This window comes from Prinia subflava, chromosome 1, assembly GCF_021018805.1.
Source record: "Prinia subflava isolate CZ2003 ecotype Zambia chromosome 1, Cam_Psub_1.2, whole genome shotgun sequence".
Lineage (NCBI taxonomy): Eukaryota > Metazoa > Chordata > Aves > Passeriformes > Cisticolidae > Prinia > Prinia subflava.
The window spans coordinates 66,162,575-66,179,440 of record NC_086247.1 but is presented as its reverse complement, the minus strand read 5'-3'; positions in this window follow the sequence as shown (position 1 = coordinate 66,179,440).

The following is a 16,866-nucleotide window of genomic DNA, read 5'->3' as shown; positions in this document are numbered from 1 at the left end:
ATCAGAGACCTCTTTCTTGTTTTACTTTCTGTCACTGCAATCACATTTATGGATTTTTCCTGGCCTGCCAGACTTTCACTCTATGCAAAGGAGTGTTCTAAATTTAATTTACATGCAGCTAGAGTTTCTTTTCCTGCATTTTTGAAGAAATGTTGTCTTTACTGAGTAACTTAATCAGGCTTATATTTTGCAAGGTTCTGCCAGGGTATGTTTTGTTACAGTCATTACTTGGAGGAAACTAACATAAACAGATTCAAAGAGCAAGTATTGGTGCAAACCCAAATGTCTATGTTAATAAAACTGGATGGAAAAAGAAACTTGAGGAGTTATGACATAAATTCACTCAAGCTTTTGTATATTCATTTTCTGGTGATTTTTTTCTAAGTGCATATATGAAAATAAATTTTTGTATTAAAAATTTCATTAAAGGAGATACTTTTCAGCATTAGCACTCATTCCATTACAACATTCATGCAGCAGCTGGCAGTTCTATCTGTTTATTTTCCCCAAAAGCATGTCAGTTATATGAGCAGGTCTAATGTCACCGGTTTTCAGGATTTTTATATATCTAGATACAGATGTAGAAAAAAATACAAAGGTAATTCTGAGTTATATGGCTAAGGATAATTTGCATTTCTAGTCCATCTCTCAGCTAAAGAGATCCCAAAGCACTTTCATTTTAAAAAAGGAAAACTATATGTAGAACTATTTTACCAACACTGAAAGGCAGCAGCTGTTTAACAGCAGAGAAAAATACTAAGAATCTCTCTCATACAATTGTAATGCAAAGATGTGATTGAATAGGCAGAAAGTTACACAAATCATAGGGCCATGATGCTGCAGCTGGTGGATGAATTCCTGCAAAAGGTAACACGGGTAGTCAGGACTTTCCTTTATCATGTTCTACTCCAAGTGTTTCAGAAGTCCTCCATTAAGAAAAAAAAAATTAATAGTTCTCCATTTAGAATATCAGTGTTTCAGTAAGCATGAATTTTGGCAGCTGTTGCTGTTCGTGTTAACCCATATATACAGAAAAAAAAATCCCTTTCTTTTGTCAGAATAAATAAAATAGTACCTCACTGAAGAATAAGTGTATCCACTTAGGAGCTTTTCTTGTATATCCAGAGAGGTTTGTTCATAAACATATAAGAACAAAAACCTTTCCATTAGAAAATCTACAGAAAGAAAATATGTCTTGATGAGTGAACACTTTACAATGCCTCTTGTCCATCTAATAAGCAGGTTTAATATGACTTAATCATATGTTATTTCCTTTAGTGAGAATTTTATCAGGTTTTTACTGACTTCAATGCATAGAAATAATATTGGATATTATTTATATTCAAAATTATTATTGGGTTTAAAGCATTAATGAAAAAGTTTTCAATGCTTTGTTAAATTGCAAAGATAACAGATGCTCAGCTGAAAAATTGAAACATCTTTTCACTGGTGACCTGTTTTGATATTAATCTTTGGTGAGCCTAGAAGACTGCTCAGAACGTTACCTAAAAGCAAATGTCACATGCCAAAAGAATAAAGTTTTCTGGGAATATTTTCTAACCATAATTATGCATCTTTTAATTATATCTCCACTGAAAATAGATATCCACAGCTTCTTGTGCTGTGCATGAATTAATAAGGCCCAAAAATTTGGAACAAAAATCCTTTGACTGACACTGCAATGCTGAATGATTCCTTGTATAGGTCTGATGGGCAACGAACCACTTCTGAGAATTGCTGGAAACCTTCCATATGTCTTAAAAATAAACTGAGCAAGAAAACAAAGGTGAAGGTTATCATGAACAAGCATCACATTAGATTTGGTTAGTTAAAAGTCAGATACTCTGGGTACTCCACTGCCTGGATGTTAGGCTGGTGGCAGAAAGGAGATTCTTTCCCCATTTGGAGACTTCAGCTCTTCACCTGTTGAACCCTTTGAGAGAACAAGGGACAGGATGCAGCCAGGGCACTGTACTTCAAGAGGAGGAACTTGGTTGGAGGTAAACTAGTCAGCAAATGAAGGGATGAGTCAATAAAAGTAAGTATTTCTGAGGGAACAAAAATGGAAAGGCAACAAAAAAGAAAGAGATGAAGCCACTGACAAGGCTACGGAGTCAGTTTATTTTCCAGTGCCTACCAGTAACAAGCAAACAGGAAGGAAAAATCCAAACTGAAAGACTGAACTGTCAGTGCCAATAGTTTAAATAAAAATATTTTTTTAAAATAAATCAATTTTTATTTCTAGTCTTATGTTATCTAGCACAGGTTTTGCTGAAACCTGAGGGATGTGGACTCAATTTGTTGACATACTACAAAGTTGTTTCATAAAGTGGAAATATTCTGTAACTTTTGTTTTTTAGAAGTTGCATTTTCCTAAACAGCAAACAGCTCATTCTAGGATGTAAAATAAATACTACTTAAAATGTTATCTATATCTGACTGATACCTGAATATAGAATGAAACACCACCACCTACTTCCCAATGAACTCTCTTGTGTGTATATGGACTTAACTTCCTAGATAGATTGTCAGACACAAATGCAAATTTATCCCAGTAAAAAAAAAAGTGAAATCTATGATAGGATTGGAAAGCAATATCCCTTCATAAGATGTGACCTGGACGGGAAAATCTTTAAGAGATTTTGTGATTTAATATCTACTTGATGACTTAAGTTTCCTTACATGCTACTTTCCTACTGAGTTTGTGGGGTTTTCATTTCATAAGAACTACAGCACCAGCTGAAGGAAATCTATTCTGAATCCTTCTCCTCCCCTTCCTCCATCAAATATTAATAATGTACATGTACTGTCAACAGAGGCTCCTTCCTGCCCAGCATTTTCCTCTTTTTGTTGCCAGGCATTGTGCTGTGCACACACTGTCCTGTGCCATCTTGCAGCGAAGGCAGCAGAACACTCCAGAGTTCTTCTGAGTCTGTTTTCTTTCTCTTGTCACATGAACACGTTTTTATTTAGCAGTATTTTTAGCCTCTCTGGATCTTCTGTCGGTTGATGGCAGTGTAAGGTGGAGAGACACTTAGACCACAGAGAGGGTTGTGATGCTGCCAAAGGTTAGAACAGGGAGTTTCTGTCATCTTTGTCATGAGATATTCCCATGTTTATGGCAATTTAACACTTGGAGTCACTGGGAAAAACTTCTGGCAGGTTTTCAGAAGCCCTTTCCCAAAAGCAAAAGTAAAGTCATGTAGACTGGCTGGAGTATGCAGAAAGATCAGAAAAATCCTCCTTATATCACTGGGAAGAAATTTGTATCCTTCAGATTTATCATGAGGAAACACAGTGAATCCCAAGCATGCAGACATCAATTTTTCTCATCTCTCTAAAGTCAGTGATATGGCAAGGTATGTTTCCTCTAAAATACAAATACAAAGGACCGGTTCTGCTCAGAAGACAGGGCTGTATAGTAACACGCAGCAAAGTGCTGGCTACTACATCTTGAGCCAAAGAAGTTTAAAAAAATATAAATTATTAATAGAATAAGTTACAGCACAGAAGAAATGTGTCTAAAAATCAAGTAATTCTAAAAAAAAAAAAAGACTGATACAGAGAATTATGCCTGAAATGAATAAATAAATTTACATTGCATATTGCATTATTTTTATGTGAATAACAATCCTCATAGTTATTTTCTCCAAAATACTTGCTGTGCCTCCAGCCACACCTGAACTCAGTTGACTGGATGCAGATTTCTTTCAAAAGCAATGGCATGATTCTGACTCCTTTACAAGTTTGAATGTAGGAACTCTTCTAACATTTGCAGAGCAGAATATATCTGTCTTCCGCACTGACAATAGGACTACTTCCAGACTTGAAAGTCATTGGGCAACTTTAGGTGAAGACTGGAGATTCTTGGAGAGTTCCTTTCCTGTTCACTGGTGTGAAGCCATGCAGAGAGAATTTTGCTGGTCTAGATGCAATTTTTTTACCCTGGCAGCTCATAAAAGAGTAAGGCATGTGTCATTCAAATTATTAAGATGTAGTGAAAATAATTGTAAGCCTATTTAAACGTAAGTTCTTTTATAATGTGTATAAGGTCATTGTGTTAAAACTCGTAGCAATTAAAAAGAAATCTAAGCCAGAAATAAAGAATGTTACAAGTTGTATCTCACTGTAATATCTTTTCCTGCTGAAAGCACAACAGATGTTTGATTCCCATGTTTACAGTTTTAGAGGCAGGCGTAAAAAAAATTGTGCTAACAGGCAGGCAACCGTAACTATTCTCTGTTTGGATATTTAAGTATTCTCACCATCACAGATGAGCAAAATTAAATAGGAGAATAGACTGGGCTGTAAACATTTGTTCATTGAGGTTGCCTTGCATGATGCAAGAGCATCGGTGTCAGGGTGAGGGATACTCACTGCTCCCCTCCTGCTCATCTCCAGGGAGGTGAGGAGGCCTTTTGAAGAGAGGTGGGAAGAAATGAGATTTCAACTCTTCTGGACCTGATTCTCCACAGGGGCATTCCAACATGTTACCATGTCAGCCAGGGCCCAAAACCTATCCCAGAACCACTGAGCCAAACACTTGCAGCTGTCAGCTTGGAACCCCATAATGTCAGAGTTCCATTGTGTCTGTGCTAGGATCCTATTTAGTGGAGAAATGGAGTCAATATGGTTTGTTTGACCTGAGTGAAAAAGCGTTTCAGTGCAATACTGGAATAGCTCTTGAGTGTGGAGAAATGGACTGGTTACATTTTGTCAGGAGGTCTAATGTTTTCTCAGGCTTTGCTGAGACATTAAATTTAAAAATGAAAAGAACCACAGGGTTTTGTGGTTTTTCAATGTCTTTTGAAAGTGCTGAGCAGGTTTATACAGTTATCCAGGAAAGGTGAACACAGAGTTACTGGATTAGGTTTACATGTAAGCATTGAGATAAAGCATTATGACTGAAATCTTGTATTTACCATCTTTCTTAAATGCTAGCAACTGCAGTTGTGTGTTTTCAGCAATTAATGTCTTCTTGCATTTGAAAACTAGAGCAGAGGGAGACTCAAGTGCAGAGCTGCAAAAGTACATCCGGTGACAGGAGCTGACAAAACCCACGTCAGAACTGAGGTGTAGACAAATGCTTCAGTCTTCGATGGTGGCAGAGCCCAGGCTGTGGGCAGCTGTTGGATGCTGTGGGAAGCTGGGATTGGGTCCCTCCCCAGACTGTGGGAACACCAGGGCTGCATTTGCATAATGGCACAAGCTAATATTAGGAGCGGCTGGGCTCCCAAGCTGGAATTTACCGAGAGGTCTTTCAATGTGGGACAAGGACTCACCTCTCAGGTTAAAAAATACATATATATAGGATGCAGAAAGTGTTTACTTGTTGATGCGAACGCTCTTTCAAAGAGCAGCTTCTCAGAAAATTGTGTTTTGAATGAATGTGGCTGGCCCCCTCAGCCAGTCAGACAGTTTCTGTGAAACACCCACTTAGGCATGGGGAGAAGGGTAATCCCATTTTATTTTCCAAGAGCAACAGAAGAAATGGAACTGTACCCAGCCATGCCTAGTGCCTAGTGTCACCCTGTGGTCTCTCTGGCTGTCATGCTTATCACCCTTCCCCCAAACTTGGAAACTAAGCATGCATTTTATTCTTTCTCTGACCCAATCATGAAAATTTTGGTTTTTTGTAAGGGTGAAAACTATGAATCTTTAAAGCACATTGGATAGATAGGAGTTACTGTAGAGGCTTCAGACAGCCCAGAAAGGAACACTGCCATGAGTAAGTTAAAACAGAGGTGTATCTCTGGAAAGTTAGCTCTTATCTACCTATGTTACAAAGGCCATCTTCATCCTGCATGGTGAAATAACTCCCTGCTTTCCAAAATCAAATGTGTAGCTGAGGTATTTATTCAGTTCCTAAAATGGATCTATACCTGCCTGGAGGCACATCTACACAGACTAGAGAGTTGTTTACCTAAAAAGAGTGAAACCCACAGCAGTGTAGCCTTCTCTGGTAAAAGACAACAACAACAAAAAAATCCCCCTCACTGTGAGGACTGAAAACCCTTCAGGCCTGGTTTCAGGCAAAAACCTCTGCAGATAAGATAAGATAAACCTGGCTGTAGTCCCAGACTGAATCCCAAACTGGAGTTTTTCCCAGCCAACTGGGAGAGCTGGGAGTTGTGCAGGGGTAGTGCCTCCAGTTCTGAGATACAGAGGATGCATCAGAAAGGGTGAGAAGAGCTCTCCTGCTGCTTCTGCTGGAGGTGGGGGAAAAGGCTGAGCAGGGAGACAGCCACACTCCAGATCTTAAGTAATCTTTAGTGTGAAGTGAAACCAACCACTGACTAAGCAGACACTGCAACCTGTGCTACACCAACACCAACCTCTCCACAGCAGGAAAACATCCTGGCAGATGGGTGGCTGGGCTGCTGGTGGCAGTGGGTGGTCTTGAAGTCCAGTCCCAGGCAAAGCACATCCTAAATGCTGATGCAGAGCTAATAATCATCCTAACAAGAGTGGTGGCCTGCTGGAATCTTGTGCCTGGAATCTTCCTACTGCCTCCTTTGGCAGTCATAATTTTAATAGCACAATTACAGATCTCAGCTGTCAGCTAATGTATAATTTTACAAACCTCAATCAGCAGTTGATGAGAAGCCCATTGCCAGCATGGAGCCTGGCTCTTCACCCATCAAGCAGCAGGGTTGTCTAAGATCCCACATCACAGCAGGAAAATGATCCTTTCTAGTCTTCCTGAAACAGATTTGGAGGAGAATTTTGGAGGTATAAGATCATTCAAAATGGAAAAAAATCAAAATAAAAGAATTTATGTTTAAAATAATTAAAAATAAAATAAATCTGACAATAAGATCTTCGCAAAGAAAAGGGTAAAGCTCCATATGATAAAATTAACATAATATAGGACTGCTTTTCTGTTCTTTTTCTTGTCCAACTGGTGTTGTAGGAGCATGGAGCAGAGTTAAAGCTCTGCTAGTCTTCCTCCTGAGAAGTGTCAGGAAAGATGAGTGCCTGTTGTATTCCCATGGTTGTAGTGAGTTGTACTGCTATTGTTTCCATCCACCCAGTGGAGGCAAGACCTGATCTCCCATCTACAAGCAGAGGAGGAGTAGTCATGGTCATAGTGCTTTCTAAGAAGATGGGCAGTCACTTTTTGTTGGTTCAGAATCAGCACTATTTGTGGTGATTATAGTGAAGAGGGAAGATTACACTGTCAGAGCAGAGGTGGTTGCTAGCTCAAAGCTTGTGGTGACCCTGAAAGCAGCACACTGGGATGTAACAGCTCATCGGACCTCTTCCACTTGGGAAGGCTGGTTTTCTGCCTTCCTCCAGCTTTGCTTAAGAAGAGAAGAATATTGTGTGGATCACTCTCATATGAAGGGAAAGGGTTCCTATATCTGGCCATAGAGGAGTTATCATTCTCCTCTTCCTTCTGTTCCAGAAGAATGAGAATAGATGTAACAAAACCTGTTGTGGAGTGAAGGGTGTGCTTAAACAGTAGGGCTCTTTAGTCAAGTACAAAGCAACTCCAGCTTAGGTACACTTCGGTTTGCCTTTTTTAAGTGGAATTAACAGAGTTCATGTGTACTCCCTCAGTCTATTTCTGGGCTTTGCTAGTTTATGTAACAAATCTTTTGCATCAGTTTGGGCCCAGATCTCAGAAGAGTATTCTGAGCAGGTTTGAAGTCTAGGTGATGGTCACAAGGAAACAGAAGGAAATATACAGCCAGGAGTGAGCCAGTAGCAGAGGAATGGACTGGATGTCTTTGCTAATGATAGCATCTGCAATTTTATCTGACTTTACTGTGCAGGAAAGAGTGACGGGAGTGTTTGAGAGCTACCCACTCAGTGTGCCAATATGCAGACACCTCACCTTTGTTTTTCTGAGCTAGAGCTCTGTCATCTGATAACACCTAAAAATTATAAAATAAAATGAACCAAGAGGCAGATATAAAACCTCACAGCAGCACTGAACTTTGCACAGTTTAATTAAAATGCCAGATTGGATTAGCAAACAATAATTTGGATTATTAGACTTGCCATACAACAGCTTTCAAATGCATGATGAATCTCAACAATGCAAATTCTCTCAGTTAAGTGGGGCAGCAGTTGAAGTGCACTAATTGTTCCAAAATATAGCTTGGAAAGAACTTTATGAAGCCTTTATTAAAAACAAATAAACAAAAAATCGGAGCAGGGTGTCCCATCTCTGAAAGTGTTCAAGACCAGCTTGGATGGCGCTTTGAGCCACCATGTGTTTTAGTGGAAGGTGTCCCTGCTGTGACAGGGAGATTGTTCTAGATGATCTTTAAGGTCCCTTCACACCCAAACAATCCTATGATTCTGTGACGATTCTATGATTCTCAGGAGGACTTGAAAAAGCAAACCAAATTGAAACAACAACAACCAAAAAAACAACCTTGTCAGAAACTTTTTGGCAAAGTTCCAGGATTGTCAATAGCATCTCCTAATTTCATAAACCTGATCTATAGCTTACATCACTAGCTTGATTTTTGAGGTTGGACTAAGTAACTCTGTCTTGAAAATATATGCCACGTCAGATATCTAAACTGAGCAGCAACATCAAACATTTAGTCTTGGTCTTTGATCATTGCTCTGACTCTGTATTTACTATTCTAAAGAATCTTGCAATAAAAAGATACTGTGCTAATGCTCAAGTCTGAGAATGCCTGGGAGCCAAGGTGTCCGTAGTAGAACTAGCAAACAAACAGCATGGATTCAGCCAGGTTAGTGTCTGCTGATCATTACAGACAATAATCTTCCATATCTGACAAAAGACAAACTGATTTAGATGTTTGACATTTTGCAAACGTGGTTAAAATGTAAAGAATGGAAACACAGTAAGGAAGCCTGGCACTCATCAGAATACAAAACCCCAAAGCCAGTGAGATGTGTGATTCTTCAGGAGATGCCTAGGAATTGGGAGTGCTGCAAATGAATTTGCACTGTAGAAGCTTGCTGGAAATGTTGCCGAAATATGATTCCCAGTAATTATTTGTAGCCCTGGACAAGTGTCATTGTTTCTGACCAGCAGTGTGGAAGTAACATAAAGTGAATATGTGGAATTCTGTCTAAAACAAACAGCTCAACATTATTTGCTCAGCTAGTGAGGAACATTGTTTCTGTGAACACCAGCCATAATAGAAGTCTGAGCACAATATTTCAACAATAGCTTAAATAATCTTTGATCAAAGAGCAACAGGGTGGTATTAAGAGCCAGACAGATTAAATCTTCCTCGGAGAAGAATATGGAGTCCCAGAACTCACCACTGCTCCAAATGAATTAACTGGAGAGACTGGTCTTTTCTCATGCAAGAGATGCAAGCAGGCAGCATGTGACCAGGGAGGGAGCAGAGCAGGGCCATGTTCCTTGGGCAAGGCTGTGGTGACACCTACCTCTACAGGTGTAGAAGAAGGACAGTGAAAGATCCCCACAGACAGACACAATGTCCCCACATTGTCCTTTTGACTGCCTGACTCCTGCTCTCAGAGGAGCCAGAGGCACAGCTTGGGTCCTGGTCCTCCCTCTCTTGGTGCTGCCTTTCTCCATTCACTTGCTCAATTGTTCAGTGTAGCTCACGGCAGTTATTTCTTTCCTGGCCCAGAAAGTAGCAAAGGAAGAAAGATGCGAGGCTCATGGTCATCACCTGCTGCGTGCTGTAAGGTGCAAAATGAAAGACAGTGTCCAGATGGACTCATACCTGTGAGACACTGTGATTGCATGGATTTATGTGGTAGTCACCCCTCTGCTGAGTGCTGCCAGATGCCCAAAGCCTTGCTGTCTGACTGTCTAGCATAGATGTGAAAAACGTGAGATGATTAATTCATGTTCTTATGATAAACTGGAAAATTATAAAGCTGTATAAATTTATATCAGGTAAAAGTCTATGTTTCAGGAGGTTTCTGCAGCAGATGGTGAAACTGACCACCCTGAAAATCAGGCGTCTCCATTCAGAAGGGAACAAAAGACTTTGCAGCCTTCTCAAGTATTGGGAGGGGACCTGTTGAGATGAGCCGGTATCAGCAACTCACACCTCGGGAGCCACTTTCACAGACCATCAAGCAATATCACCCATATCTCGAACATTCATCAACTATAAGGATCCATAAAAACTGAATATTAACACATGGACTTGGGAGGGGAGCTCTTTTTCAATCCGACCGGAGACGAATTTGGGTTTGAATAGCTAACCAAGAAACAAAGGGAAGTATGGGGAAATATTGCCAGAGGCAGAATAAAGAGTATAAAAACCAAGCCTCGAACATGGCAAATTCGTGAACCCAGTTAGAGACACCGACTGCCAGGTTCTGTGTCTCTGGGGTCACCCTTGGCTCAACTTTTCCCGGGAGAAATTCTGTCAAGTAAGTGTCGCTGTTTGTGAAGTTTCGTATTGTTTTGTTTTTATTGTTTAAAATTGTTATAATTTGATTCCAAATTTTGTGATTTGAATTTTAATAAACCAAATTATTGAATTTGGCAATAAATTTGCCCTGGCGTTTATAACATAGAGAATATAATAACATGAAGTGTGAGTGCATTGGAAGAGTTGGATACAGCAGGCAGGGCAATCCCTTCTATCTGCAGCACACTGTAGACACATCACTTTCTTCCCTGCAAGAAACTCTGTCTCAGCCACCTTATGCAAGTTATAGCCCATGGCAGAGGAGAGTCTGTGGCTGCCTGGTGGCAGCAAAACAGAGCAACTCCATCACAAAACTCCTGTTCAAATGCTAAGGAAAAGGCATTTGGATACAATGCTGTCACCTTATAACATCTGCCACTGCAGTACAGCAATTCTTTGGTTTCCTACCTTTCATCTGCACATACCTATGGCTACTCGTATACACAGAAAGAGGGGATTAGAAAGGATATTGTGCTTTCAATCCTTGGTATCACAGATTCCTACCATCTGCATTTGTATTTCATTTAAAGGGGGACCTTGGTAAATCAAAGTTGTTTGCTGTCTGCAGAATAAAGAAAAAGAAGGTGGGAAGTGAATGTAAGAGAGGATTTCATCAATGTCTCTGATTATCTGAAGGGAGGGTGTAATGGGGATGGATCCAGGCTCTTCTCAATGGTGCTGAGCAATAAGAGAAGAGGTAACAGGCTGGAACTGGAACAGAGGGAGTTCCACCTGAACATGAGGAGCGTCTTTCGTGTGTGGGTGACCAGGCATTGGAACAGATTCTCCAGAGAGGCTGTGGAGTCTCCCTCACTGAAGATACTGAAAAACCATCTGAACAGTCCTGTGCCATGTGCTCCAGGATGACCCCACTGTGGTCCCTGCAACCTGGCCTGTTCTGTCACTCTCAGCAAGTGCTGCACACCAGTCTTCTTAGGAAGAGGCATCCCCAAAATGAATCCCTCCTGCCCAAAATGAATCAAGCCCCGCAATGCTTATCTTTGAAGGTATACAGAATAACAATCTCCAGTGTGTACATACAGATCCTGAGTTATTCAGGCAAGTCTGGCAGCACCACATCAGCCAGCTTAACTAAATAATCTACTTCTTCTTAGTGCTTTCCCTCATTACAGCATTTTACAAAACCTACCTTAATTAAAGTTCACAGCAGTCCTGTGAGTTAGCAAAATGTCATTATCCCAATTTTACAGATGAAAAAATTGCAACAGAGAGGTGAAATGCTGTGCTTGAGGGCACAGAAGGAGACAGTTTTAGTGGCAGGATTAGCCATTGGGAACTTTTGGCTCTGTGCAGCATAGCCAGCCTCCGAGGGCACAGAATGAGCTCTCAGAGATGCTGAAAACACTACGCTCCCCCTAGGGCTCCTTTGCAGTCCCTGTGTACTGTCTGCAAGGTGACAAAGGAGACTGGTCTGGGATCTGGGTGCTGGCACTTGGTATCCCATACTCACCTTGCAGAACTAGGCCATGACAGGCACGTGCTAAGAAGGAGAAAATCAGCAACATGAAATTTCTTGGGCTATTGTGGAGCCTCTGAGCTCTGCTCTGTGAACAAAGAGGGGCCACAAACAACTTAGAGCAGTCTGAGGCTGGGCCAAGCCACAGCAGGCACTGTACCACCTTTGACCACTGCTGAATTCCAGAGAGCTCAGGACTTAATCCCCAAACCATGCTGCTTTGTTGAGCCAAAAATGTAGTGGTGACCACAAACATATCAAGGACGTCTACAAGCAAGCTGAGGCAAACACAATTTCAAATGGTGTGACATTGGCAACCCATCTGAAGTGGTGCAGGGGGCAAACTTCTACTCTATTCATGCAGCAGAGATGTGCAGCTGGGTCTCCCACCTTTTGAGCCACCACCCTAGCCAGAAGGCTCAGATGTGTGCAGCTGACACTCCTACATCTTCCATTTTCATGTAAATACTCAGAAGTTTGTTTTTTTTTTCCTAATAAGAAAGGAAAAGCCCCATTCTACATGTTAAAAAAGTGCTTCACCACAACGCAGAATCATTACCTGCTCATCAGCTGAGCATAAAACATTTGGGTCAAAAGGCACCTCAGGGTGTCTCTAGTCCCACTCCTTGCTCAAAGCAGGGTGAGCTCTGAAATCCGACCAGGGTACTCAGTGTTTTATCCAGTTGTGTCTTGAAAATCTCCAAGGATGGAGATTGCACAATGACCCTGGGCAACCTGCTCTAATGCCTAATTTTCATCCTGATGATTTGTTTTTCTTTATATCCAGTTGGAGCCAGTTGGACTGGTGTCTCAGAAAGCAGTGTGTTGTTGCACCTGTGGCTACTTCCAGATTTTTTTCCTTTGTTTAAAGCTCTGCTGTTAAAAAAAAAAAAAATTAAAAAAGAGACCATGGAAATCTTTCAGTATGGATTTTAGTACAGTATCACTCTGCCAAGATCTCAAGCTGAAGGCTTGTGATTACATCAGAAATATAATAAGAATATATCTTTTTTTTAATGTGACAGAATGCACCAACTTTTTAAAAATACCAGTGTTATTTCGTTTTTCCTCCTTGTTTTTATGAGACAGTGTTTTCATGTGCTGTAATGGAACACAGATCAGAAGTCTCTAAAGTTCTCAAGTCTTCATCACGTCTTAATACCCTAAGGCATGGGTAACGTGATTGAGATTTACTGCTGAAATTCACCTATTATGTTCTTGTTACATCTAGTCACCTGTTACTTTCTTGAAATTCTTTTATAGAAACATAATACTCAAATTTTCTTGTGAAATTATTTCTATATTTACTTCCCTGACTTGGGGGAAGGGGGAAGCAAAATGCGTAGTGCAGGATCTGAGTTTCACCTGAATCACTTCTCCGTAGTTACACATGCACCAAAGCCAGGAGCTGTGTGTGCCATGCAAATGAGGGAGGTAATGTGGCTCTCATTTGGCTTTATTCTGACAAACCACACCATAATCCTGTGTTGGAATAAGCCTAACATTTATCTGGTTGTGCCTGTAACTGTGTATGGCATAGCTGTGAAATCTTCTGCTGTGTTTACTTTGTTCAGTGGGCAGGAGTTCCCTCACCCACCTCCCAGACAGCCTGACTTACTCCATGGATATGGAGTATTCCTTTGTCTGGCAACCAACAGAAATGTAGCATTGACAGAACTCCAGAAATGGAGTGTGCCAGAGATCGATGGACAGGAGCGTGAGGAGCTGGATGTAACCAATAAGGGGGTGCCAAAAGTGATGCCAGGCTATTCTGCCCCTGGTATCTTCTGGCAGGAATTTAATGAAGGATCCTTCCTTGGAATGAAATAGAGGGATACTCTGCTAAAGCTGTAGTAGTTCAGCCTTCAGACACTGCCATTTGCTCATGCATATTGAGGTCCATGCCTCCCACACCTCAGACTGCAAATGAAAGTGTAGTAATCAGTGGCCACGTTTCCTGGTGAGCGCTGAATTCCACTGTGAGTCATCCAGGACCCTGCTCGGCTTCCTCCTCCCTCCTGAGTTCCTCGCTGCTGTCACTGTCTTTCCTCTCCCTCTCAGGTTTCAGCTGAGCTGCACTGCATTGGCAGGAGGACAGCACACAGGGCAGCCAGCTTGAAGGGAGAAATGAAACAGGGAATCGTACCAAAGGACTGAGATCCCTGAGAAACAAAGGGAGTCATAATCCTGAACTGTGGCTCCATGGTAAATGCACAGTGGCTGTCATGAGTTGTTCTGAAGAACACTGACTTTTGTAACTTTCACTGTCCCTTTCCCACAGCCCCCTCTTCTTTATTCCTGTTTTCACTGTTTCTACACCTAGCTGGGGATGAGAGAGACAAAGCCATGAGGTGGCTTAGGCACTGCTTAGACCATAGGTGCCACAGTGATGCTGCCAAAGGAGCTGGCTGGTTGGAGAAGAGGATTTGCAATGATGTCCCTGCTGCCAAGACAGGCCTGGGAGAGAGCTCAGGCCCAACTCAGGGTTACTCACACGACCTGCGGTGGCTGCAGTGTGGACATATGGTCTGTTCTACTCTAGGCCAAAAGGGACAATTATTTATAACTCAGTCTTAGGCATGGCACTGCACGCTTTTATTTCTCACCAAGGTGAGTAAGATGCAATAAGAGGGTCTTGTTCTCATGTTCTTTTTATCTCCTCCCTCATCAGCAGAAAGATTTTGACTGGTTTCTGCTATCCTTGTTTTGAACACTCACTTGATTTCATCATGAAAGTGTCTGATGTGAAAAATACCTGTCTATACTTCGACAGAAGTTGAGAAATAACTCAGTAGGATGAAGTTTCAGCATTTGTAAACACAGCATCATTGTTTGGTGTTCAAAGTTCTGCAGTGAACCAGCCATATAACCACTAGTATTTCACTAAAATTCAATACAGAAGTTCTTACCTGGTTTTGTGCACATGCCCCTCTTTGGACAAAATGGTCAAGGGGAACCTGTGTCCTTTTAAAAGCAGGCCTTTGATGTTTAGGAATGACATCCTGGTAAATGGGACATGCAATCCTATTATTTTGTTACACTTCCAGAGCGAAGTGAAATTTTATTAAGTACTGAGAAGAAAAAAAATCAATAGAGTATTGTGGAGTTTCCCCTAAATTTAGCTGTGAGGATCTTATTTGTGCTAGAAGGTTCATCCTTCTGTCCCTAGCATCTCTTTCCAGAGCCCAAAATGAACTGAAAGCACAGAAATAACTTCATTAAAGCTCCTAAAAGGCTGGGGTGACACACTGATAGGAACCCCAAAGTCTGCAACCCTGAGAGGTGGGAGCAGTAAACATAGTGACTTGTGAGAAATGCTGTGCCAGAGCTCTTGGTGATTCATGTAGCCTCAGAGGAGGAGTTGATGAATTTTCTCTCTCCTGCACCAAGGATAGCTAGAAAGCAGCACCAAACACACTGATGGCTGTCACTCACTGAGGTGCACAGGGCTTTCCCCAAACAGAGCTCAAAATGAATTTTTGATGAGTTAGTATATGTTGTACCTAAGGCAGGTTTTGACTTCTGAGTGGGTCCTGGCACTGCGAGCAGACTCCTTGGAGTCAGTGGGAGTCCACACAGAGTAATGTGTAACCCACCACAAGTCAATGCATCACAACATGTTTCAAATAATATTCAAGGGCCCAAATCCAAAAAGCACATCTCCAGCTGCTAAAAACTGCATCAGGAGAGAACTTTCCCTTATTTCAATAGAATCACCTGGAAGGACAAAACTGCCCACATCCAGAAATTGGATGAGGACTTTGAAGCATATTTCTCCTAGAGCCAGGATTGAGTATCTGAATTTTTGTGAGCATAACTGAATATTCTGCATGTGCTGAAATCACAGTAATAGACCCAATTTCTTGAATCTGGAAGAAGGCCTACATGCCTGCTTTCATGCCCTGTTCTATTTTCGTAGATGAAATACTTGCTGTAGGAAAAATCTAGAAAAGAAACAGGAAAGCCCCTGTACCTTCTGCTTGGGGTAAGGCTAGAAATGTTCCCAGAGGTTTGTTCCATAGCCAGCAATGAAATGAACTCTTAGTCCATAAGAAACTGAAAGAAAGAAGATTATACAGTGACATATCTTAATTGTCTCTCCACAAAAACTGAGGCTTTTTTTACATGTTATAAGAGAACACATAATGGTTTGAACCCCACTGCTGTTTTATTAAAATTAATATTTTGCTTATACATTATTTTCATATCTGTGGTGAAATATTTTTTAGTTAGGAAAGAAGACTTATGTAAGAAAGTGCTTATACCTGTAACTGCAGAGTGCTGGGGCATGTAGGATGTATTAGGCAGTTTTGGTCATTGAAGTTATAGTTTCTCTTCCTCAGTGTGAGGAAAGAGTGCATGGGGAGTTATCAGTAGAGGTATCTATTACAAAACAACTTCTGTGACACTGTAATAGTGTCCACAATAATAGGTTCCAAAAAATGAAGTCTGAGAAAGGTGATTTCTGTGTCTTCCCTTTCCATGTCCTAAAATTGCCATCTATTTCATCTCTGTTGGAAGGTGAGAGGTATCATCTGCCTTTGATCTTTAACAGGAAAGCTCAGAAACAAATGACATGGTATAAAGGAGATTTTTAATAGATACTTAATATTTCCCCAAATAGCTGCAGCATGGAGAAGCAGAGGTCAACAATGAACACATGGTCTAGAATCGTCTTCTGACAGCAGTCCATAATTTGCATTAATTATGTCTATAGCCATTAGATCTGACACCAATCAAGGCTTCTCTAAGCAAATGAGAGATGCCATATTTGTACCAAAAGTGTTGCTTTGTCTGCCTGAATTGGAGTTTCTGTCTTTGAGCAGAGAGCTTTTCAATCAGGTGTCCAGTAGCAATGTTTTTCACATCAGTTTCTCTGTTTAAAGCCTTTAGCACTTCATGAGAGCATTCTGCAACCTGGAAGTGATTGTATGTTGGGTGGTATTCAAATGATGTTTGAAATGCTGAGGTGCATTTTTATATGTAAGATTTGCAAGT